Source organism: Neovison vison, chromosome 2 (genome assembly GCF_020171115.1).
Source record: "Neovison vison isolate M4711 chromosome 2, ASM_NN_V1, whole genome shotgun sequence".
NCBI lineage: Eukaryota > Metazoa > Chordata > Mammalia > Carnivora > Mustelidae > Neogale > Neogale vison.
In genome coordinates this window covers 68262459-68288771 of record NC_058092.1, presented here as the reverse complement: position 1 = coordinate 68288771, position 26313 = coordinate 68262459, and positions in this window count along the sequence as shown.

Below are 26313 nucleotides of genomic sequence, written 5' to 3'. Positions count from 1 at the left end.
GCTGCATTAGATCAGCGCATAGGAGCTCTGAAAGCCAAGCAGAAGAAATCTGGTTTCGTATAACAGGACAGAGGAAGAGACGATGCTTCCTGAGTGAACACTGGTGATATAAAATCAGTTTAAAACAGTGGGAGTGTTGTCATAAATATGCGTACATCATTGCTCTGAGGCTATCTTTTGGCACGCCCATTGTGCCAGGATTCCTCAAATGCTTTGTTACTCTGCTGGCAGAAACATGAGATTAACAATACGATGAATTTTTATTTCCTTTTCTCTGTCATTAGGATGCAAAACATTTCTTGAACTGTCTTCTAGGAATTAAAACCATAATGATAAAATATGTTTCAAGGCTTGGGGCCTTTTCTTAATAGATAGCGCTAACCTGGTTACTCATAGACAAAGACTTGATGTGGAAATGGAAAATGAGTCTCTTCAGATGCTTTGCCTAAGAGTCTGAGACCCAGTATTTGCAAGAAATGAAGGAGAAGAGAAACAGTTGAGACCTGTTAAAAACAAAAACATTTTTGTTACCAACTTTTGAGCAATGTTTCTTTCCAAAAACAGTGACATTAGACTCACATCAAGTGTAGGATGTGGGATTGCACTTGTTCAAGTATTTCATTTGGCAGCAGCACAGAAGAGAATATAATTTGCCAAGAAATGTTTCACTCTGTCTCCCTTAGTAAATGGAGAATTCATTATCAATAAGAAGCTGTACAGGAGATCTATTCACTTGGTTACCATGAAGAGTGTGCCCTAGTTTTTATTACATGTCCTTCTTTTGCCAGGTTTTAAATTTAGTCATAAAAATTGGATAAACTATAAAAATTGGAAAAACAAAGATGTTTTTGTCTTACTACTCTGTGACTTGAAATGACCTGCATTTTTCCAGTGAGGAATAGTCTTTGGCTTAGAATTCTTTCTGCTTAAAGGAAACCCATTTACATGACCAGGGATAATATGACAATCTGTAAGTTTCCTAAATAGAGGAAAAAATCCATTACTGTTAGCCCTTCAGATTGATTAACAAATTATTTTTATTAAATATTCCCCATGACTTTATGTTGCACTGTATGGTAATTGTTTGATTAATTATATTTATAACAGTTATAAAACAATAGGTTTCATTTGTGAAATATACATTAATTCAAGACAATGATAATTAGGAATGCAAAATATAATGATTATACACAGCCATGCTGCTTTTGAAAAAGCAAACTTACTGTTTTCAAATTTATAGTTGCTGACATTTTTTGTCACAGCGTCATATTGCCCAGCAGCCCCTTGCAGAGCAGTTAATTACTCTTTCGTGCATACAAAAAACCCCATACATAAGCCTTGACAAAGGAAGGAAGACCCATGGGTAAAGGTATTTCTTCTGTAAGAGACACAGACCTTCATTGCTTGTATTCACAATTATCTATTGTGATGAGTGGCATTAGGTGACACATATGGTCTTCTAAGAACTAAAGGCAAGAACTGAAATAAATGTTACTCATAATATTACATTATTTAAAAAGTCATTAGTCATTTCAGAAATCATGATTAGTATGGATGACTTCCCAAATTGACAAATGCTTATGATTCATTCAATTAAGATTATCGTGTGTTTACTTTAAGCCAAATACTGTACAGCTTGATGAATAGACCATGGTGAAAAAGGTTCACATAATCTCTTATGTCATGGGCTTAAAGTATATAGTGAAATGAATGAAATATGAAAAATATATGACAAGAGAAACACGGAGAAGTTGGGAGACAAGAAGAGGCAGTAACATAGTCTAGAGGTATTTATGGAGGGCAGTGAAATCTTTGTGGACAAACAGAAGCCCTAATCTGTAGCTAGCCAGCTGGGGTGTGTGTGTGTGTGTGTGTTTGTGCAGGGTAGAAGGATGTGGGTAGGTGTAGGGAAAAAAAGAATATATGCTGATTCATTAACACTGATTAACAAGATTAACAAGATTGGACAAAGAGAACATTAGTTGGCTTTTGAAATAATTTCTATCAGAGATTGAGGTGACCTGAAATATGGTGAGAACTCAAAACATATTCTGATAAATTGGATATTAAAGGCAAAAGGAAGCCATTATGAAACCTTAGTTTATGACTCAACTAACTAGGCAGGGCCTATCAGTTAAACAGAAGACAAAAAAAGAGCAGACTGGAGAGTAGATCAGAAGGCATGCTCAGTTGTGTTTGTTGAATTTTAGAAGTCTAGAAGATAATCTAAGTAGAAGGAACTTTGAAGTAGGTTATATGTCTATGAAGCTCCGAAGAGTTGTTTAAGCTTCATATACATATTTGGGAGTTATCAACATATCGATCAGCTAGAATGTGAAGACCCCACACATGCAGATGGAATCTTCCAGAGAGACTATGTAGACTAAGAAAAGGATAAGACCAGGGTATAACCTGGATGAACAAGAACATTGAAAAGATCTAGTAAGAAGTGAAACCTAGTAAGAAGAACAAGTTGTAGTAGCTAAAGAGTTACTTTTTCTGAAAAAGTGTCATGAAATTTAGCAGAGGTTGACAAGCGTTTTCTGCCAAAAGTCAGATGGTAAGTATTTTAGGCTTCATGAGTCATATGGTCTTTGTTCCAGCTACTCAACTCTGGGATTAGTCAATGCTTCCAAATGGTGCCCAGGGATGAGGGAAGATGAGGACTGCGAAGAGTCCATAAAGTTTAATGTAAGCAGTCAGTGGTGATTCTGGTGAAAGCACACCTTCTGTGGAATGTTTTAGTATCTGGAGGACTGGATGGGATGTCAGGAAGAGGAGGCAGCATGCAGATGACAATTAGGTGAAAACATTTACAGGAGAGAGCTAGAATTGTAGCTAGGGGAACTTGAGGTAGAGGAAGATACTTTTGTTGTTGTTGTTGCTGTTGTTTAAAAATAAGTCTTAAGTATATTCAAAAGCCAAAGTGTAGAAGTTAGTAGAATGGGTGAAGGGATTTAGTTTTCTGAGAAGGCAGAAGGGGTGGCTATCTGAAACAGATATAGAGAGATTGTTTTTCAATTCAAGGGAGGACACAACACACCCTCATTTGTAACAGAAAGGAAGGAAGGAAGGAAAGAATATAGTCTGGCAATGAGATGTAAAGAGAATTCCCTCTTACTGATTTCTGTGGAGTAGAAATCTATTCACATCAAAATAAGGGATAAGATCATGGGCCCAAATATTTGAGGAGAGTGGAAAATATAAGTTGGAGTAAGAAAATATGAAAAGGAGTCTTACAAGAGTCTGGAGGCAAATTAATTCCAATGACACCAATTAGCTAGATTGTATGATTCCTGCCCCACTCCTAATTCTCACCATCAAAGATACAGATATAGATAAAATGGACAGTTGGATGGAGATAGGGAGGGTCTTCCCCCAGCAGATGTGTTGAAAAATCCTGAGATCTGATGAAAGAAATGAAAGATATTGCAAAGAAACTGGAGTTGTTGAAGAGGTAGACCCAGGAACCTAGATGGGAAAGAGGAGAGGACTGGCAGATTATAAATGAGACACACAGACTCGTGTATTAGAAAGATTATCATGTGGAAGAGTAACTCATCTCTAAGGATTCAAAATAAATATACACAATCATTCAAATCAGGAAACGTCTCTCTCCAACCTTTATCCAGAACACTGATGCTATCTGCAAGGGCTTTTCAAGCCCAGGCTTCACCAGTACTGCCCAGTTAATGGTGCTACATGCACAGAGTTTAGTGGTCACATCATGAATAAGAATGTACTCTTGTTAAAATTTCTGTGTCCTTATTTGAACATCAGGAACCAAGATAAGAAAAGAGACAAAGCCATGCCATAAATTATAGAAGAAATAAGTAGAAAATATTTGGAATTAGTTGTCACGACCTGTGAGAATGTTGCAAACCAATTCTTAATTCTTGAGAAAGAGCTAACATATCAACTACATAGTTGTGAAAAAGACATATTCACAAATAAATGTTTTAGGAGAATCCAAGGGACTTTGGTCACTACCAGACAAAAATTATTTAAAAAAATCAGTATCTGACATTTCAGGAAAATAAGCAATTTAGGTCAAAACACAAGCAAATATATATGTAAATAATACCTAAGAATATTTTAAAAGAAACTAGTATGAAGACATTTGCTAAATTTCTACTAATAATGTCTATTATTTGAATTGTTCCCCTCCATTGTGTCAATAAATGAGTACTTTCTCACATTTTAATCTACAGTACTGCATAGCCTTCTTAACTGTTTTAATACTTCATTTTGTAATTATTTGATTCCCAAGCATCGAGAGAGTGTTAGCAGAGGGCTACACGAAAGTGTTTAAAAGTTAACAATTGTGACAATTCAAATTAAGAAATAAATTACACCAAATTAACTCTCCTTCTCAAACCACACAGAGAATATGTCATTCATATATACATGTATATATATATACACTCACACTATACATACACATGTGTGTATATGTATGTGTGTGTGTGTATATATATATATATATTTATGTATTTGCTTGTTTTTCCTAATGTTAAGAATATTTCCCCCTGCCAAGAAAAGATTATATTTAAATCAAGTCCTCAGTTCACTTTAGATCTTTTTTTTTTTTTTTTTTTTACCTTTTCACTCCTTTTTAAACTTTAAGGTACAATTTAACTCTAAGTCACGATGGAATAAGTTAATGGAAATTAGTTGAGAACAGACAACCAAATCCTTTTAAAAAGTTAATATGAACGCAGAACATTAAAAAAATACAACAGGAGCTCCCAGGAGCAGTGGCTTCCATCAAACACTCCACTTGTGACACAGTGATTGTGGAGGGGAGTTTGAGCGGTCCTGCTCATTTCCCTGTTGATGATTGATAGGGTGACCTCACTCAGGACATGAGAAAGACAATTTACTGGCTGACAAAATGTCGGCCTCTATATTTACATTCCCTCAATATGAAAAGCAGCCATAGCACTTGGGGTTTTAGTTTCTGGTTTATTAACCTGCTGCATTTCACATGAAAATATTTTCAATTACCCATTATTTGTAATAACATGCAGTCTTCTTTTAAGAACAAAGTGTAATTGCTTTCAGCACAAGTTCATCACCTAAATGTTATTTAAAATACAGTCTTCTGTGTTAATTTGGAATATGGTCTGTTTTATTTATTTAATTATTTAAGGGGTGACTGCAACCCCATGTTCACAATTTATTTCTTTCCAAAAACCCTAAAAGCATACTTATTTTGAATGAGTGCATGAGAAAAGCACATTAATGTTGAAAGTAATAATTAAGCTGCCTTTAGTCTATCTACAAGCTCAGCCTCATTATAAATAAAGACAAACAAGTGCAACATAAAGAACATTTATTCCTTTTTAATGGACTTTTAAGTTAGTTTCTCAAATTGTTGATGAATGTAATAAAATTAAATTAAATTAAAAGAAATGTCAAGAAGAAAACAAATTTAAAAATTAACAAAGCCCACAATAAATTTGCAATTTAATTTGTCCATTAAAGGTTTTAAAGGGGGTTAATCTTGGCAAAAAGAAAAAAAAATTGACACTATTGGAGCTTTAGCAGGAGCAATTATTATCATTGCAAATTACTTAAACTATTAAGCTGAGAATAATTCTGAAATATCATTAGCAGTCAAATTACTAAAAAAAAAAAAGCAAAACAAAACAAAACTTGTTTTCTTTCCCTCTTTGTTTAATTTAAACTTAATGTCTGCTTATTCTCACACAAGCAGAAAATGCTGATAAATAATTCCAGAGCATGCCTAAACATCTCCCTTCACAGCTAGCTTCTAATTTGATCTCTGGAGACCCTTCTCGGTAGCTGAATAAAATATTTTCATTTATTCTAGGAGAACCTCCACCACCATACGTTTCTAATCTCGAGCTGCTCGGTAATGCCTCTAGATGAGGTCCTCAGCAAATCATTAAACTTGTTCAATAACAACGTTACAAAACACAGGAGATTTGCCGTTAGTGAAACAAAGAAGTTTTTCAAACAGGGGGAAAAAAAACTTTAATAAGCCAACTTGAGTTTCTAGGGCAAGTTTGAGAGATTATTTAACATTTTAAATTTTCTGGCAAGTCACAGTACACAGAGACTTCAAGTTCGCGGCGGCAGTATGTTTCGCAAGGGCCATCCTTTCAAGAAGTAGTAATGGAGTGGGAGCGATTGCTCTGCTGATGGAACCTAGTGGCCACCCGGGTCCCCCAGCCGCTGCGCCTGAGGCTGCGGGCTGTGCACGAAACCTCAGCTCTGCAAATATCAGAAGCGCCCAACTATACATTTGTTTGTTTTTTAAATACGAATAAATGGTCTGATGATCAGATAATGGAAATTACTTTGCTCAAACCTATCTTGGACCATCAGGATAAAATGTGATGAAACAAAATGTGACTTGTTAATTTTTCTTCGTAGGCTGGGAATTCATGATAGGCAGCGATAATTTTCTAATTAAAAAGAAATGGTAGGAGAATGAAACAACTTTTTAATGTATTATAAGGGATCAGACTCCACGCCAGGATGGGGACGGCATCTGATATTCTGGATGGACACAGACAGTCTCTGGGGAAATTTTAAGGGTTTTAAATCCCAGCAGGCAGGAGGAGGAGTGAGTCATGTTCCTTAACAGCTCATTGGTCTAGTTGTGTTGTTGGATTATTGTATTTTTATATTAAAAAAAAAAATCTTAGTATGTAGAAAAGTTAGGGGAACCAGAAGTGCAGTGTCAGAGTCTTCTTGTATAGAAGGAAAGACAAATAAACGAGTATAGAGATAGAAATAGTTGAAGAGAAGGCATTCCCTCTAAATCTTTAACTTTCCCACTCTAAGTTTCTAGCTTATGAAGTTTCCTTTAAAACAGTTCACCCAGTGGCAATAAAAGAAAAAAAAATGTGTTTTAGCTAATCTTACTGTTTTCATTTCATGTTCACTTATTTCTTCTGCTGTCAGAGCACCCTGTGCTCTTGAACTGTAGAGTTAATTACATGTATTTTTCCTTCACCAGCTCTCCTTTCTTAACCTTCAGCTTCTTTTGTCAGTCTTTTGCCCTAACAACTTCCTTACCTTCCTTCTTTGTGTGGAATAGAATTTTCAGAAGATCTTAACGTGTATTAGAGACAAAGAGAGACACACAGAGGGGAGACCATTGGGTAACTAGTTCCCATCACCTTGCAAGACTTATTTTAGGAAGCTCAGAGGAGCTGACAGGTCTGTTCTCATGCATGTTCCCTGAGTTAACTTGGCAGACTGCAGCACTTAGTGCTATTGTTACAACTAAAATAAAAGTTATAGTTACTGAGTGTTCAAAAAAAATATATATATATGTATATACATATATATATTTAGAGTAAAAGAAAGAGTCTTTTTGTTTGTTTGTTTGTTTGTTTGTTTTTAAGAAGGAGTTATATGTAGGTAGAAATGGAGAATTTGCACTTTACCTTTAACACAGTTCAATTAATTAATTATAGCTTTTTCTTTGTTCTCATAATGGTTATTATCCAGCAGTAGAAATTAGAAAAACGATCCATAAAAAGATTGTACTAGTAGAATTACATATATATATTCATGTACTATGTATATGTGTATATGTTGGCCAATTAAAACCAACTACATGCCTATTGTTTGGAAAAATATCTTCTACTACAAAAGGTCTCTGATTCCCCACCCCAGCACAGATGCACATTTTGTCCCAGTTAATACTTGAATCACAAAGCATTACTCTCTGTATGATAACTTTCTGAAAGTTCACTCCCCCAGCTGGAAATGTTCAGAGTTTCATCCACATAAATAGTTTTTTCCCTGCTGATTGAGATATTTTAGTGTATTTTGAATTAAAAAAATAATCGCTGGGAATTATTTTCACAAATAGACTTATCGAAAAGAAAGTCTGAGTGTACTGAGCAGAGAAGTGTGGTCTGCCTTCGTGGTTCTTATGCTTAGAGACAAGGGGCTCCAACACACCTGGGACTCACGATCATGGCCATGCAGGGCACAGGTGTAAGGTTGCTGGCTTGAGACTTCTGGGATGTTGCCTGGGTTTGGGCACAGATCTACCAAGTGCTGCCAGCCGTGTGACCTCACGCAAATTATTTAATTTCCCTTTATTTCAGTTTCCTCATTTGGAAAATGGTGAGAAGCGTTCCATTCTAGGTTGTTGTGTTAATTCGTTGAGGAAAAACACAGAACTACTTCTTTGGCACTCAAAACATTATAAGTATGCAATCGTGATTTGTTATTTTTCTTACTGCTATGGCATGAAGATTAAGGTGCAAGCTGAAGTTTATTTATGATCACTGAATTTCTGTTTATGGCATGAAGATCTAGTTGCCCTAGATGAAGTCTGTTTATACTTTAATTTCTGTTTCACACACTGACACAGAATATTTCGTCACTTACCTACCAAAGTGTTCCAATCATAGGTCGTCTAAATCAACTATTTTCATACTTTTTGACTAGCTTTCACTGCATGGATTGGAGGGTATCCATTGCGATCAGACAGAGATGAATGTGGGTTCCAGCTTCTCTGCTTACCAGGCAGCATAATGTAGTGGTTAAGTACAGAGGCTCTGTCTGACTTTGTCTCCTGCTGGGAATATCACTGTAAACTGGAAATATAATACATACCTTGTTGCCCTGCTATGAGAGTTCAATTATAAATACCTTAGAATGGTATGTAGCACACGGTAGTGTTATATATTTGCTTCTAAGCAGTCTCTACCAGTGTGACCTTGAGTCTCTGAGCTTCAGTTTTCTTGTTTACAAGATCAAAATAATAACTCCTTCCTTATAGGATTTTGGGAAGAGTTAAATGAAATAATGTATGTGTAATGCTTATTAATTCTCTTAATTCTCTATCGTGATTATCAAGACAACTCCTCTGAAGACATTCTCCTAAAATATTCTTCTGCTAATGTTTTTTTCCACTTTAAGAAGTGCCTTCTTCTTTGTTCCCTGTGGAGTATATATACTTGCAAGCTTAGCTTCTTTTCCATTTCCTGCAGTCCATACTCACATACCAACATATCCCTTCTTTAATATACTATTCAAAGGACCACATCTAACATATTTATCAAGACTGGCTCCTACTTAGGCATAATCGTGCAGTGGTAAGATCATAAACTATGTCATCAGAAAAACTAAACTTTAAGTCATGTCATACTAGATACACCACCTAGTTGGGAAAGGTACTTCACATCCCTAAAGCTCAGTTTATTCAAACAGAAAACCTGTGTTCTATGCCATTGAGAGCAGTCACCCATCCAGTGTACCTTATCTTGGGAGTGATAGCAGATTGGTTTCATCACAAATGGCAGAGGTGTCCAGACAAAGTCTAAATCAGAAAGTAGGACCCAGGACAGCCTAAGTCAAATATCAAAACACATCAAATTTAAAATAACATCATGTGCTTTGTACATTTGAGTTCGCAAATCACCTTAAGAAATATGTGATGCTCATTTTTCTAGATGGAACACTGTTTGGCTCTGGAAATTTATGAAGTTCTGTAAAATCATTTATTGCTACTTTTACTTTACTTTGCTACCTCACATCAAGTGATGAGCAGCCCAAAATGGAAGTGAAAAGAGAAGAGGCGTTCCGTCGTTCGGTCTGCGTCATAACAGGGAAAAGTGTTAGGGATTAAATTTATCCCAGCACAAACAAAGCCATTTCATTCTGTCCTAAGTTTCTATGTTCATGTGTCATGTTTACCTCAAGCAGTAAGGGACCACTACATAAACTTACTGTACCCCAGGGAACAGCTTGAGACATCATGAACAAGGTCTATTTTTTGGTTAACATTACCCTTCAAACCCTTCTGACCATTCTGTGAAGTGTTCGCCTCCCCTCCTTTTCTGTCTTACAAATGAGATTTTATTTTCCTATCTGTCTACTAGCATTTTCACAGCAATTCCCATTCACCAGTCTCTAGGCATGATAGTAATTACTCAAAAAGATCTTGGGGCGCCTGGGTGGCTCAGTGGGTTAAGCCCCTGCCTTCGGCTCAGGTCATGATCTAAGGGTCCTGGGATCAAGTCCCACTTTGGGCTCTCTGTTCAACAGGGAGCCTGCTTCCCCCTTTCTCTCTGCCTACTTGTGATCTCTCTGTCTGTCAAATAAATAAATAAAACCTTAAAAAAAGAGAAGATCTTTACTGTTCTTCCCTTTGTTTTGTTACTAGAGGTAGCAATCTTTGCCTCTCCTCTCAAACTCCCACTCCAGTTGGCTCTATGGTGCCAGATTCAGCAGATTATTTTTAGAGTCAGACTGAGCCACACATGGTGCAATGTATTACCTAGTTTAGATAATGACAATCATGATTTATTTTTCTTTGATAATAGATTACCCTTAATGCCATTTGTGATATTTACTATTGCTGAAGGACTGTAAGAGTGATCATCTCTTACCATGTGAGCAAATCAAAACCACAGCTTCTTTTGATTTATCACTTGCAGTGACTCTAATTCTTTTTTGACATCTGTGTCATTTATATCTCTTTCTTTAGTCTGGTGAGAAAACTCCGAATAAATCTGTTAGGCTTTAGGTATTCAAAATTGTTTAAAACCTTTTCTTTAAGCCCATCTTGCGGAATTTTAACAAGTTTTAAAAAAATAATAAGCATTTATGTTTGCAGTAGGACATATCAGAGCCTTTATTATGCTAATGATGATTGTGACTCTTCTAGCACTGTTGAGTGTAACAGTGTCTCCCTATGTTTAGTACTGTTTTTTTTTTTTGTTTTGATTTGTTTTGTTTTTTCTCCACAAAAACATCACATGGGCCCAGTGGTCCAGGAAACACTCTCTGGGCAGCAGTAGTATGTATATAATATTGTTTCCTTTCAGGTGAACTTCTAGCAAGAATTAGGCTCTATTAAAATGAAAGTTGACTGAAAAAGGTAATAAATTTTATTCATTCATTTAATGTTTGATACATATATCTAAGTCTAACTATCTTTCCTTTAAAATTCAGAAAAATTGAATAAGTTGTTTAAAGTCAATCAAATTTGCCATGTAGAAATGTGAAGATAGGGGTACCTGGGTGGCTCAGTGGGTTAAAGCCTCCCTCTGTCTTCAGCTCAGGTCATGGTCCCAGGGTCCTGGGACTGAGCCCTGCATCGGGCTCTCTGCTATATAGTTTGGGGTTGGTGAAGGAAACCAGAACAATTATATTAGAAAAAGTTTTCTTACCTAGAAAGAATCATGAGATCAGAGAGAGAGAGAGAAAGAGATTTATTGATTTTTCAAATTTGTTACCTAGAGAATCTGTCACTTACTTTCCTTTGAAGAGTTGGGGGATTCTTCTGATTCAGTTACCTGTCTGGGGATACCAGAGTGATTATAACTCTTGAAATCTCAGAATGTAGGAGAAAAAAGTTTTCTAGCCTTGGTTCAGGGCACTGTACTATTTACCTATTTGAAGGAAAAATAGCAAATGGACATATAAATAAGTAATAAACAGGGACAAATACTCCTTTTAATGTCTATATTTACCAGACAATTTGTATTTGCTCACATTAGCACTTCACCTTTCAAATGATAATTTTAGCTTTTACACAATTTTTAAAAATAGTATCTTAACATAAAAATATGGTCTGATGGGAGTTTTTCTGGAGTACTGGTAACTGTTCTGAATGGTTTTCTATATGGCTATCAGGGTCCCGTAAGAAGTCACCAATACCATCTAAATATAACTAGAATGCAAGTTCTCTTAACCACCTCCACGATCTTACTTGCTAGATTAATTAACACTCTCCAATAGCAGCGTAAATCAAACTAACTCATGCTCATAGACATCGTGGTAGGCACAATTATGAGAGGATTTCCAAGTTTCTGACCCCTCATTGTACATGTTCCTCCCCTATATAATCCCTCCTCTTCTCTAGGGGTGGGTTTGCAACTATGATGGATTTCACACCAGTGGTTAGGTGTGACAAATGACAATGATAAAGTGATTTTGCAGATGTACTTGAGGTCTCAAATCAGCTGAACGTTTGTTAATCAAAATTATCCTGGGTGGGCCTGCCCTAATTAGGTGAGCCCTCAAAAGAACCCTTCCTAAATGGAGAGATTGGAAGCCTGAGAAATGCAAAGAACCATGTTTTGAATGACCTACGCAGTCAGTCATGTGGCAAGTCGTGTGGCTTCTAGCTGTGAAAGCAATACCTGGCTGAGAGCTAGCAGGAGAACTGTGATCTCAGGCATACAGCCACAAGAAAATAAATTCTGTTAGCACTCAATGAACTTGGAAGTGGTCTTTCTCTTGTGGAGCCTCTAAATGAGGACGTAGCTAGCCAATGTCTTAATTTTGGCTTTGTGAGACCCTGCGCAGAAGACCCAGCTGTCCCAGACTCCTGACCCACAACATCTGTGAAATAACAAATATATGCTGTTTTAATCTGCTAAATGTCTGCCAGTCTGTTACACAGTCATAGAAAACTAACATAGCCACCAAACACTGATGACCAGACTGCATGCTAGTAAATCCACACTATCAAGGTCCCTGCATTTGAGCTCTATGAGGGAGAAGGGTCAGTGACATTGTTTCCCAAGCCTTCTGTGCTTTCTGTGTTTCATACAGAAATCAATGAAATATGAGAGCATAAATTACAGAAGAGTTGTTTCTATTAAAACTATATAGACGATCTGGGACAAAAGCTTGAATTTAGGAAAAATGACTTGAGGTAAACTTTAAAATAAAAACTTTATTTGAGGTGAATTTAGGTTGAAAGAAAGGAACTTCTGTCAAATTAGTGAGAGGGAGTCAGTTGTAAAGAGGAGGCTAGGAGAAAATACCCCAAGTTGGGAAGGAATCTATTGTGAGATTGGTCTTCTATGCCTTTAAGTCCTCTTTGCTTTTTAAAGAGGATAAGATGGGGGATATGGGGGGCTCAGTGGGTTAAACATCTACCTTCAGCTCAGGTCATGATCTCAAGGTCCCGGGATTGAGCCTCACGTTGGGCTCCCAGTTCATCAGGGAGACTGTTCTCCTCCCTCTGCCCCTTCCCTTACTTGTGCTCTCTCTGTCTGTCTCTCTCTCTCTCACAATGAATAAATAAAATCTAAAAACAATAAAGAGGTATAAGGTAGACATAGATGTTGATATCTAGGTAATAAATACCTCTTCTTATGTATCCCCATGAAGCAGTGTTATGTAGATGTAACTGTCAGAGACCAGTTAGGAAATTAGGAATCTCTCAACAGATTTAAAAAAAAAGAGAGAGAGAATTTAATATAGGAAATTGATTATATCAGTCACGGGAGGACGAGAAGCTATCCCTAACTCTAGAGGTACTCCGAGAGATAGTAACTCTGTGTGGATCTGGGGCCGCCTTCTAGAAGGTAGAACAACACTGAATCTGCCCTATGGGTGCCCATTGAGTGAGCGGCTCATCCAAGTAGGACCTTAGAGCATAGGATCTGCTGGAGATTCCCCAGGAAGCCGAGAGAAAGGCAGAAACATGCCATGCTCTCTCTTCTCAGAGGACTCCGAAGACCAGAAGAATCCTACAGTTCCTCCCCATGGTTGCATCTGCCTAGAAGCCAGCAAGGAGAGGAGACTGGGGAATGTCCCCTGCAATAGAAAGGTGGAATACGGACAGCGCAAGAAATACATCTGGGGGCTCGAAGGCAAATGGCTCACAGGTGTGGTTATTAACTGTTTCTTAAAGTTAGGTAATGGATAGCAGAGTTGGGATTTGAAGCAGGACACTTACTCACCAGATTCTGCCTCTCCACTACCCTACAGTGAAAACAGAAACTACTCTCAATTCAGCACTAACTGAAAATACTCCAGAAGAATTCACGGAAAGAACATATTCTACATTCAAAGAGTAAAATCCAGCTGGCATCCAGAAATACATAATGGATAGTACACTAGTTAAAATACACTAGTTAAAAAGCCTGGATTTTAGATTTCCTTTATGTTTGGTCCACTCATCCTGGTCTGTTTACAAAGAGGCAGGTGAGACAGAATTCCCATGGTGGCTGAAATATAAACAGGTAACGGGCAGGACTTATGGCAGTGGCTGGTATGTGACGCTAATCAGGGCCATTGTCACCAGGATCTATATTTCTCACACTTTGATGCACCGTCTATTGAAACATTTGTGGGTGTTCATTTTGAGGTAGGTGCTTTGCTGTTAGCACACCTTATAATTGTTCAGATAATTGGCCTTGTTCCTTCTCCATTCCTTTGGAAGAGTAATTATCTGAGCCTGTGTTGTAGCAGTTTGGTCCTGCAAGAGAATTTGTTTTTGTGTACCACTTAAAATAAACCTGGCTTGTCGAGCTGTTGTTTTACCCATCCCTCTTGCTCTCTTTCAATTTAGAGAGAACTCTCGGAGGTAAACCATAGGAAGATTCACACATGAAAATTCCCTGAGGTCAAAGCTAGTAGCTGTGCCAAGTTGGAGACTCTAGGCATATGACAGCTCTTTGGGAGTTAGTTTTCACACTGCCTGCCAAATGGGAATTTGAGATAAGCAAGGCGAACATTGGGCTTCTCGCAACTTTACTTGTGAAGGTGAAAAATGAAGATGCTTCTAATTAGCAAAAAATGGTTTGTAACAACAGCTCGAATTCCAAATCCTGCGGTTGGTAAAGCATACATATGGACGTATAGCTAGGTTCAGTTGCCAAAATTTACAATCCATTTCCTCTCTGCAATATTTGAATCCATATGGGTATTAGAGAGATCCAATTATTGTCAAAGCAGCTTCCATATTTATAGGACGAGATAGTTAAGCTTGGGTACCTTTTTAAGATGTGTTCAGGTTTAGTTTCAAAGTCCATAATCCACTTAGTTAAGGCAGAATACTAATAGATGGCTGCCTCAAGGTGATTTTTTTCTGCTCTTAAAATACGATAAAAATTACATGTTGAATGAAGTATCTTAAAGCAACTTGAGAATGAAATTTGTAGGTGTTCAAAAGGAAGCACATTTTAACATTATTTTAGAATGTTGATCACACTTTGACTAAAAGAAAATAAATAATCCAGAGTAATAGAGGTTTCCTTTTGCTCTCTTTTATAATAAACATGTGTAGATTTAAGTAAGAAGGCAGCAATGGTAATTACATTTATGAGTGCCCTTCTAGGTAAAAGTTTAAACTGTAAATCTTAACTTATATTAATGTAAATTATTATACTTTATGCATACAAAGTATGAGATGAACAGTCATAACATTTTTGAAAAAAGCAGTATAATGATGTGTTAATTTCTTTAGGGATTTTTGGTGATGTACATCTTAAAGATACTGTTTCACTCTCCACTCTAATTTTCAATATTGAATATTGTTTTCAAAAAGGCAAGGCATTTCACAGTAAGTGGATACTACTGCAATAATTTATATGGTTCTGCACATGTATTAGTATACATAACAAATGAACATACCTGTATTTATCTTGGTTTTTACAAATATTTCAACCATTAAGAATTTACAGTAGCCTCCATAACTTGGAATAGGCAAAAAAAAAAATATTTAGTGGTTTACCCATATTTTAAAACTCTATTATTTTTGCAGAGATTTGTTTTTCCTTAATACTATTCAATTGCTAATAAATAATCCGACTACAAAGGAAGACATTATAAGTGATTATAACTTTATGATCTCATTTGTTAAGATATCATTGATTAGTGCCGTGAACATTAGCTGCTATCCTCATGTATATAGTTAGGTTTGGGGTAGCAGGTATAGCCCTCAATTACTGCTGAACTTTTGTAATTGCCTCTTGCAACCCTTTAGGAATCATATTCTTTCAGGCCATGTAGATTTTTGTGAACCCACTGTTATTTTTGAAGTCCATATTCAATTGTTGAATGGTAAACATAATTAGTGATTAAGAAAAAATGTTTAAGTGTATCTATGTCACACGTAAGGATGCTTCATGTGACAAGATGCTTCCTTGGGAAGCAGATTCTGAGTTAAATACTGTTGCACAGGCAGTTTTCTAGGTTATGCTTTTGGGGTCCCCATCTATGAAAGGAAAAGGAAGGAAGCAAGATTAGGCATCCAGGCAGCTGGGCGGCAGGGCGTGTCAACCAAGGTCTTAGCCGACCCCGTGGTGAGGTCTGAAATTAAGATAGTTAGGGGATGGGACTGAGCCCTTATCACATCACATTGCTCTGTCACAGGATATGGGCTGCCTAGGAAAAAGGGCATCATCTTGGTGAGGCAACTCTCCTCTGACAAGACAATACAGAAATAGCCTACAGTTGTGGGCTGTATGCTCACAGAATAATATGCAGGTGGGGGGGTCCAATCCATCAGTCTTAAAGGGGAATCTGCAAGGGGTATTCTTGTGCCCACCACAGTCTTTTGTAAGTCAACTTTCTGTCAGATTCATCAATGAGATGTGTAGTATTGGAAGTTGACCTATAATTCATTCACTCCTTTATTTATGCACCCAAAATTTATTAAGTATTTTCCATTCTTTAACTCAATAGTTGGCACATATTAAGAACTCAATAAATACGTATTGAACGAATACATGAATGTGTAATGACCAGTTTGAAGGGAAGAAACACTGTGCTAAAATTTGGTCAAATAAGTATGAGTGCTGTTTTTCCTTCATTGGTAATAACATTTGTTGAAGAAATGTTCCTAATCGATCTTGGTGATTTCCATTCCTATCTCCCCCTTTGTGTAATTTAAGAAGGCAATAACTGTCTTTTCCTTGTTATAACCACAGGAGCTAGAAAAGTTTCTTGCTTATAGAAAGCATGTCATAATATTTGTTGCATCAATGAAACAGCTTTACGATACCCCTTAAATGTAGTGGCAATAGATGTGAACTGTATATTAAAGACCATGAAAGGATTGCCATTAAAACAGAAATTAAGCTGTAACCTCAACCATTTGAAGGTTGGGAAATCAGTGTGGAAGAGGGATGGCAGGACTGAGGTCACAGATGAGTCTGATTGCTATGTTATTATGAGAAATCTGGCAGGAATGGAAGGTCTGAGCAAAGGCAATGAACATGGGGATGGGATGGGATGACTTTGCCGTTTATTGGTAAAAGATTAGATGCAGGTGTGAGTAAAGAGGATATGGGGGCAAAACGGAGGGAAGTTTTAGTGTGTGGTAGAATTAAACACCTCCATAGAAAAGCGAGTAGCAGTTAGTACCACACAACAGATGAACAAACAACTTCTGTGTAATGACTAGGTTAACATTATTTGGGTTAGACATTATTGTAACTTCCTGCCTTACTCTGCTCATCTACCACTCCTTCTGCAGCCATAACTCGATAGGGTGTTTCGTGTCAGGGGTTCTGTTAGGCCAGAATTTTTATTTTTTTTTAAAGATTTTATTTATTTATTTGACAGACAGAGATCAAAAGTAGGCAGAATGGCAGGCAGAGAGAGAGAAGGAAGCAGGCTCCCTGCTGAGCAGAGAGCCTGATGTGGGGCTTGATCCAAAGACCCTGGGATCATGGCCTGAGCTGAAGGCAAAGGCTTTAACCCACTGAGCCACCCAGGCACCCCTGTTAGGCGATAATTTAAGAGCATTTTTCAGTAAAGTTTAAAGAACTTGCATATTTCTGACAAGAAGGAATTAAAATTTATTCAACTGTTGTATTTCTGAAATTTTAAAATCCAAGAGTCACCCCTTCAGTGTCTCTGCTTTATAAGGCATATTGTTTCAGAGAATGACGTGATCAGCTTCCTACACAAAGAAAATTAGATAATTTTGCTGTTCTTCCTTCTTTCCTTTTCCCCGCCTCTTTCTCCTTTCTTTCTTCTAAACTTTCTTTCTTTCTCTACTTTCCCCTTCTTTCACCAGGGAACTTTGATATCCTTCTTTCCTTTTCCATTTAGTATGTAAATGGCATCCTATTCAAGAGCAGATGAAGAAATGATGGACCAGTTTAATTGAAGCTTATTTTCCCAGGAAGCAATGCTTAACAGTGAACATTCATTAAGACATAAGTAATCTGAGAAAACAATGTGCAATAAACAGTAGCAATAAGAAGGAGAAGGAGGAAGAGAAAAGGAAAAATAAATCAAATAAAAGTTTCCTAATATTCTAATTGCTTGGTGCACAGCTATAATATATATTCATTTGTGATGTACTTTTGTTCTATTTAGACCTTATTCTTATCAGTGAAAATAAATATACTCATGAAATATAGGTTTAGGATAAATTTAGTATTTGCTGCATTTAGCCCACTAATTCCTCTATGAAAATATGGTTGTAAATAAAATATCTCATTTTATATTAATTAATTCATATGTAACAAATGTGTGCATATGATGTTTCCTTGGTGGCAATCATTGGGCTGAAAATCCTGCTGTAAAACATTTATGAATTATCAAGCAGGGACTGAAATTTTGGCTCCCGGGGAAATACCAGATGTGATAATGTAGCGAAGTGTAAAGTTACAAAAAAATATATAAAGTTGTACATCAGGCTGGTTGGTTGGTTTGTGTAGCCATCAAACTTTGACTATCCTTGGGTTGTTAAAATTATTCCACAGGTCCTGGAAAATAAGACTTTAAATTCCCTAATTCTGTGTGTGTGTGTGATCCCAAGGGCATGCAACACTTCCATCCTCTGACTGGCACAGCTGTAGCCCAGAGGAGAGAGCAAAGGGCTAAGTTGGGCCCGTATGTTATCTGGAGTTGAACTATTTCATACTCAGTGTTGTAAATGCTAAAAATAATGTTCTTTTCTTTCTTTCTTTCTTTTTTTTTTTTTAAACGAAGAAACTTTCCAGCTTGTTTGTGTACCCACAGCTATATGGCTTTCCTAGAACAAGACATGAGGATGTATTTGGAGGGCTATTCGGTTTTTTGATCTGTTTATTTTAAGCAGGATATTGTCTGAAGTAAGTCTTTATAGAAAACAAACATTACTTTGCATGCACTTCTCATCTCTTTTAAGTCAAATTACCAGAAGGCATTCCATGGAAAGGAAAGCTGTACTATATTCAGTCTGTCCATTTTCATGTTTATCTTCTCTCTGATTTAAGATGAAAGAAGAATCAGAAGCATAGGAACTCACACCACTGCAGCCAATCATTACCAGCCCTAATTTAAAAAGTGGGAGAATTCTAAAATTTTACCTATATTTGGTGTTTTAAATAGAAATCTTATACATCGGCCTGGGTATGTCATACTAAATTACAGAAGATAATGTGAACAATATATATATAAATTAAACTGTTATTCAAATGTTCTTAAAATAGTCATTTTTAAATGGTTTAACACATTCCTCTTGACTTCTATTATCACAGAAACCTCTGAGTAATGGTTTTATAAGATGATATTTTTTTCTTAGCCAATATTTAATATTTTTATTAAACTATAATTTTTATAAATTAAAACCCTGACAATTCAGATATCCATCTCTAAAAGTACAAAAAGGCAAGTTAGCAAGCTACTTGTGCTTTTACCCTGAATATTCAGTGTTTATTTCTTCAGTCAGGTTCTCTACTTATTCTCTAAGCAGCTCATATTTGCTCCAAACTTAAAATTTACTGTGTTCCTGCTGCCCCACTTTTCCAACCAAAGACTACGAATAACTCAAGAGTGTAGCTCAAGCCCAACCTAAATTTCCTCCCCCATTGTTTCAGCTTACATTTCATTTCCCATATCCTTCAGCTTTCATTGCAATTATTATCCATAACTTTTGTTGGCCTTTAAAATGTATTACCTTAAAGAACAATAATAATAACAGCTATGGTGAGTTCAGGGTCTACTATGGGGAAAGAATTGACCTAGTTGTTCTCATATCTAATTCCAAAGTACAGAACAGAACAGCCTTGCAAGGTAAAAATTATTGTTCTGTTTTAGAAATGAGGAAACTAAATTTCAGAAAGTTAAATATTTTTCTACAACTCATACAGTGAGTGTTAGAACCAATGCTCAACTGGTTTAGCTCCAAAACCCATGTTCCTCCCATTAAAAATGTAAAATATCATGTATTTATCAAGTAAAATAGGCTCAAAGATATTGAAGTCAAGAACCCAAGTTTTAATTAAAAAAAAAAAAAAGTTCTCTAACTTCCTGGTACACTGCTTTATTTGCTTTAAACCCAGAAAACCAGAAAAGGCTGATTTTTTTTAAAAATGGGAGGGGCAATGTATATTTCATCATTCTAATTCCCACATATGAGTATAATTCTATGTTTTAAAGTATTTATTTAAATTACATTTAGTTAACATACAATGTAATATTACTTTCGGGTGTACAATAGAGTGATTCAACTCTTCCATACAACCCCCGTGCATACAACCCCTGTGCACTCCTTAATCCCTATCACCAGTTTAACCCATCCCCCCACCACCTCCCTTCTGGTAAACATCAGTGTCTTCTCCATAGTTTAGAGTCTGTTTCTTGTTTTGCAGAAAAGACTGACTTTAAATGAACAAACTTAGAAAGTTTTATCATTTTGTACAATTTCATTTATTTTTAGCAGAAAAGTTACTCATAAGGAAGGCATAAGATGTAGGTTTATGATTTCCCTGTTAGCCCAATGGTTTGGGTTAATTTGAGGATAACTGTTAAGATTCATATTTCAAATTTTCCTTTGTGTTCCCAAGTGCTTTGTGTTGTACAATGAACTCTCTTATGGGGAAAAGTTCAGGTAAAAATAATAGTGGGCACATATAAATAATTTACATTTGTAGTTCAATTTAAGTGTACTTATGAATAATATATTTAATATTTTTATGATTTACTTTGAAAAATAAAGCTAAATAAAACAATGTGATTAAGGGGTACCTATCATTAAGTGTCTGCCTTCTGCCTGGATCGTGATCCCAGGGTCCTGGGATTGAGCCCCACATGAAGTTTCCTGCTCAGAGGGAGGCCTGCTTCTCCCTCTCCCACTCCACCTGCTTATGTTCCCTCTCTCACTGTCTCTCTGTCTGTCAGATAAATTAAAAAAATTAAAAATAAAACAATTGTGATTAAGATGACAGGAAACCTTTTTAGTTTTATGTTTTTGATCTCTATTAACTCAGGCCATGATGAAAATAAAAGATTCCCTTTGTTCTTTGCACGAAGTCCAAGTATGAAGATTCTGTGTCAGTTTTCCCTGTAGCAGATAATGGTTAAATGTTAGGGAGTGACGATTGCTCACCAATATCTCATCTACCTCTTCTTCCTTGGTGCTTTGCTCAATTACATTTCATGCAGTCAGGACCAAATGACTACTTCTGGCCAATGAGATGTAATTGACAGTGTTAGAGGCCACTTCCACTTCTGATCCCTAAAGCCGCCAATCAGTTCGTTATACTTTGCTTTCCTTGTCTTTAGGCCTTAGTGAATATCAGATCCACTAAGTAGAACAGACGAGAGCCCTGAATGACTGCATGGAGCAGACCCCTTCACAGTTCCCCAACCTGCATTCACTGTTCACTATGAAGTGAGCAATTAAAAACCCACAGTTAAAATCTCTGTTATTCTTCAGTTAATGAAAATGAGGAGATGCTTATTATAGTTAGCATACCTTGACTAATGAAAATTGAATTGTAAAGTTATAACAAATTGGGTCTATTTCTTGACAACAAATATGTAAATATATCCTTAGGTGCTAATTTCCAATGCATAAAGTGATATTTATTGTAAGTAGATCAATGTTCACTATTTGAAAATAATTACTATAGATTTTACTAGCTAAGGAACATTAAATACAAATTTGATTTTTACTTAGCCAGAAAGAAATTGGACTAACTAATCATTGAAATACTACCCAGTTTGTCATTTCTATTTTATCCATTTAAGAAATATTTTTTGAGCATCTACTCCATGCTAGACACAATTCTAAGGCTACTAAGTTACATCAGTGAGCCACACAGATGCCCATCCTTATCCTCCTGGAGTCTACCTGTTAGTGGAGAAAGACCATAAACAACATAAACATTTGTATGTACACTTAGAGACTCTGACATGGGGGTATCCTGATGGGACTCTGTTCCTTGACTCTGGTTGTATCCATATCCATGTCATGCCTGCAGTGTGATGCTTCAACCTGACCTTGTATCCTGGAACTAGTTAAGTTGGCTCTTGTCACCTTAATTTGATTTAGGTTTTTATTACCAACAAATACATGATTTCAGAGTCATATACTCTCTGTGATCAATCTGTACCAAAGCTTTATCCACGTTGTTAGAATTCTTGGTTAACACATCTTCAGCATTCCTTAAATCTATCATGGAGATATGGAAATTCAAAAGGAAGTTAACCATCCAGAGTTTTACTTACCTTTTCTTTCTTTCTTTCTTTCTTTCTTTCTTTCTTTCTCTCTCTCTCTCTCTTTCCTCTAACACCTCTAGAAGGGATATTACTCTTACTTTCCTCAGAGTACAAGAAAACAAATTAACCTTTCATGATGCGCCATCACACCAGTGTAATCCCAAGAAGGATCAGGCACTTGTCACCATGGCTTACAACACGTATTTGAGCTAGAGTCCTAAAGAAGGGCTCAATTGGTAGAGATAGAACCTTTTTATGAATCTGACCTTTGAAACCAACATAGTGGGCAATAACCATTAACAGATCAAATATGAGAAATGTCAGGTGTGGAATAAGCCCTGACAGGAAATATTTCATCAGCCGAGGCATTGAAACAATCCCTGACAGACCTTGAAGGCCATGCTGTAGGCACCCTCTCCCTCCAGTCAGTGACAAAGAGGATGCACTGTTTCCATTAGCACCGCCTCCCTTAACTCAATGTTCAGCTAAAAAGATAATCACACAGACTCAAGTGTACCATAATTCTGAGAAAATTACTACTGTGAGGGACTCTTTTTTTTCCTTTTTTCATAATTGCTATACAGAAGGAGTCCTGATAGAAAAATAAATTATTATATTTTAGTACACAGTCCTGTAGTTTTCTAGGCTACATGTCGTGTGTCATAGCATTGTATATATTTTTAGCCAGAGGCATCTTCAGCCAGGTTCCCGAAATCTACTTTTCCAATTGTTAAGTACATCTCCCAGCATCAGGTTTAAGGTTGCTGTAGAGCTGGTAACTGGGAGGCAGGTAAAAATATTATTGGTGTAGTATGCACGGAGTTACTATTCTGATACTGCCCGCTGACCACGTTTTCTCTTACAGCTCTGTCACTTTCTTTTGACGCAGCTGCCAATTAACCAGCCTGGTTATGAAAGAAGTGTAGGAGGACCACCAATACCATGTTAAAAATGCCACAAAGGCCTTTACCACTGGCAACATAGTTTCCCCGAATATGTTTATGTCCCAGCTCATACTTGTATGTGCTAAAGAATCTAGTTGTTGCTGAAATTAGAAATCCCATTAGTGGCACATTCGGGAGTGTCTTTAATATGGTCCTCGTTCCTGAACTGTGGGAGGAAAATCACTGGATACTGCTCCGTCTGTGGCAGTGATCCCTGGGCTCTTCTTGTAATAATCCATCAGCATCCGCAGTTCAGAGGGGAACATAAATTGCATGCATCATCTAGCACCCAGTAAACACTAACAAGGAATAATACGGAAAGTTGAAGTGCAGGTTTGTAACTACAGGGAAATAAGACTGGGTACTAAAAGGGAAGGGAACATTTGAGTTTTCTTCGTAACAGCTACTTCTGTCTTCTTACTTACGAAGTTTTATTTCCTTCGCACTCTTGTACTTTCATCCTGATGACATGGCTATTATTTTATAGCAGTTTCAAGCAGTTAATTAATGAACTGCACACAAGTGACATGATACCACCTTGCCCAATTATCTCTAGCATCTATTTTTACAGTACAAAGCACTGCCGCTTTGTGAATTGTCTCCGTTCGCAAATTGGCTCAGGAGGCAGTTACTTTAATAGCCAAAACAATGCAACAGTAGTGCCACACTGGTGACACAGAGTAATTGTAAATCACCATGTGAGATCTCATAAAACTCACCATAAAAGCCTGGTGATATCATGTAATAAAAGTACTCTTTTCTACTGAGTTAAGCAGCTATCGCTCAATTTACCGTGTAATCTCATGAGCCCCAGGCTCATTAGCCCATCTAGGACGGGATGTGGCATGAGGGGACGGTGACCACGTCGAACCAGAGAATCACGGAGGTTTCTTTTTTTTTTTTTCCATTCTTTTTCCCTCGGTGTGTTTTATAATATAGAGAAAACTGCACTGGGGGGTTGGTATCTTTCAAATTTGTTCAGGCAGCTTAATCTTCAGTCTGCTTTTTCTCCCTCATCTGCCTTCTTTCCCTCTGCTCACCAGGGTCCTTGGATTTCTGTTACATTCACACACGCAATTGGGCTGTTGAGTTTGCATGCCCACCTAACTGTATGGCTTTCCTTTCACAGTTTGTCACAGCAGTCTCTGTTTAATTAAAACTCATCTTAAGTATACAGCACTATCAATGGCATGCCCAAAGCCAAAAATGTTAGCTTTGAGTAAACCAAGGGTAAATTGTATAATTTACTGTTTGCATAAGGCAGACTCACCATGGTGAGTATACTTCCCTGACACAAATAATGAAAACACATAGGTATGCTCTGTGCTCATATATAATCCGTTTTATAATAGTCATCTGTAAGAATGCCTTTCGGTCATAGGTAGCCTTAAGAATCTCAAATTTTATTACCAAAACCTATACATAGTATATACATACATACATACATAGTATAGTCTATGCCATTTGTGACACAATTTTCAACTGTGCTTGCATTTCTTTAATAAAGTCATTTCTGTAGGACTAAAATATTTTATATATATATCTCATTAAAATTATTCTTTATGAAGCCGAATTGTTTACAAAATAGGAAACCAGGGATATAATTTTCTGCCATTTACCAAACTATTGGTAAAAAGAAAAAGCCACATGTCATATTTGGTTCAAACCACTTATGCTTTCTATTATTTATGCTTTTTTTAATCATTTATGAATATCTCTGCCTATTCTTTAGTAAGTTCCTTTAAAGGCTTTTTCTATTTGTGTGTGTGTGTGTGTGTGCATGTGTGTGAACTCTACCTGTCTAGCCTACTTTGTCTACCACAGCTTTTTTTTTTAAAGTAATATTTAATAGATATTTATTAAGAATCTTCATTAAGCAGAAGAACCAAAACTTGCTTTCTAAATACTATTTGCATTTACAAGAAGTCACTTTATGAGACTACATAGGCCAATAATATTGTTGTGAATTTTTTGAAATTTCTTTCTGAAATGCATCTTTATTTTTTTAAGATTTAAAAAAAATTATTTATTGGAAAGACAGAGAGAGAGATAGTGAGAGAGGGCAGATGCAGGTAGGAGAGGGAGAAGCAAGCTATCTACTGAGCAGGGAGCTCGATGAGGGATTCGATTCCTTGACTCCAGGATCACGATCCAAGCAGAAGTTAGTGCTTAACCAACTGAGCCACTCAGGCTCCCTGAAATGTATCTTTAGAACCATCTCTAAGATGTGGAGGAAAACCATGTTCAGCTTCTGTTTTATTTTTAAATTAAAACAAACGTTGGGGCGCCTGGGTGGCTCAGTGGGTTAAAGCCTCTGCCTTTGGCTCGGGTCATGATCCCAGGGTCCTGGGATCGAGCCCCACTTCGGGCTCTCTGCTCAGCGGGGAGCCTGCTCCTCACCACCCCCCGCCTTCCTCTCTGCCTACTTGTGATCTCTCTCTGTCAAATAAATAAAATCTCTAAAAAACAAAACAAAACAAAACAAAACAAAACATTAAATGTCTGAATCCTTCAGATATCATTAACTCCTAAGGCATTCTGGCTAACTCTAAAATCTAATCTACTGGCAAAACTGGTTATATGTGTGAATGTGCCAAGGATTCTGCTGGTCAATCAAAGTGGCGTTGAAGTAACAATCACACTGAAGGAAACCAATGGCTTAGTAAAATAAGGGCTTTGATTTATGTAACCAATTTTCTATTTCAGTTTTAGTATAGTTGTTAAAATTGCTCAGCACCATTATTTTATGGCAATACTTTAACTATTCCACCATGATGCATTGTTATATTATAGTTACTTGATTAGAAATAAGTAAGTGTAAGACTACAATTGTGTAGGTTATAGAATAACTGAATATAAAAACATTATGTAATATGTTTTATTTATGGAGAAACCTTTAGGAACAAAGAGGCAAAATGTGCATTACATGCTATATAATTTAACACAAAATTCTGAATCTATTGTATTGCACAAAAATATGACATTTTCTTACAGGTTAAATATGATGTAACTAAGGTTTGTTCTCATGGCATAAATTAATTGTATTATAAATGAACAAAGATGTGTGTATTTTAACTTTGCTGACTTTTCCTGTCTTAACTTTTACATAGATACAGAATGCATTTCTGCTTTTAGATATTTTTTCTAGAAAGTTTCTGATGGTAGCAGATGCTAGCTTAAATTG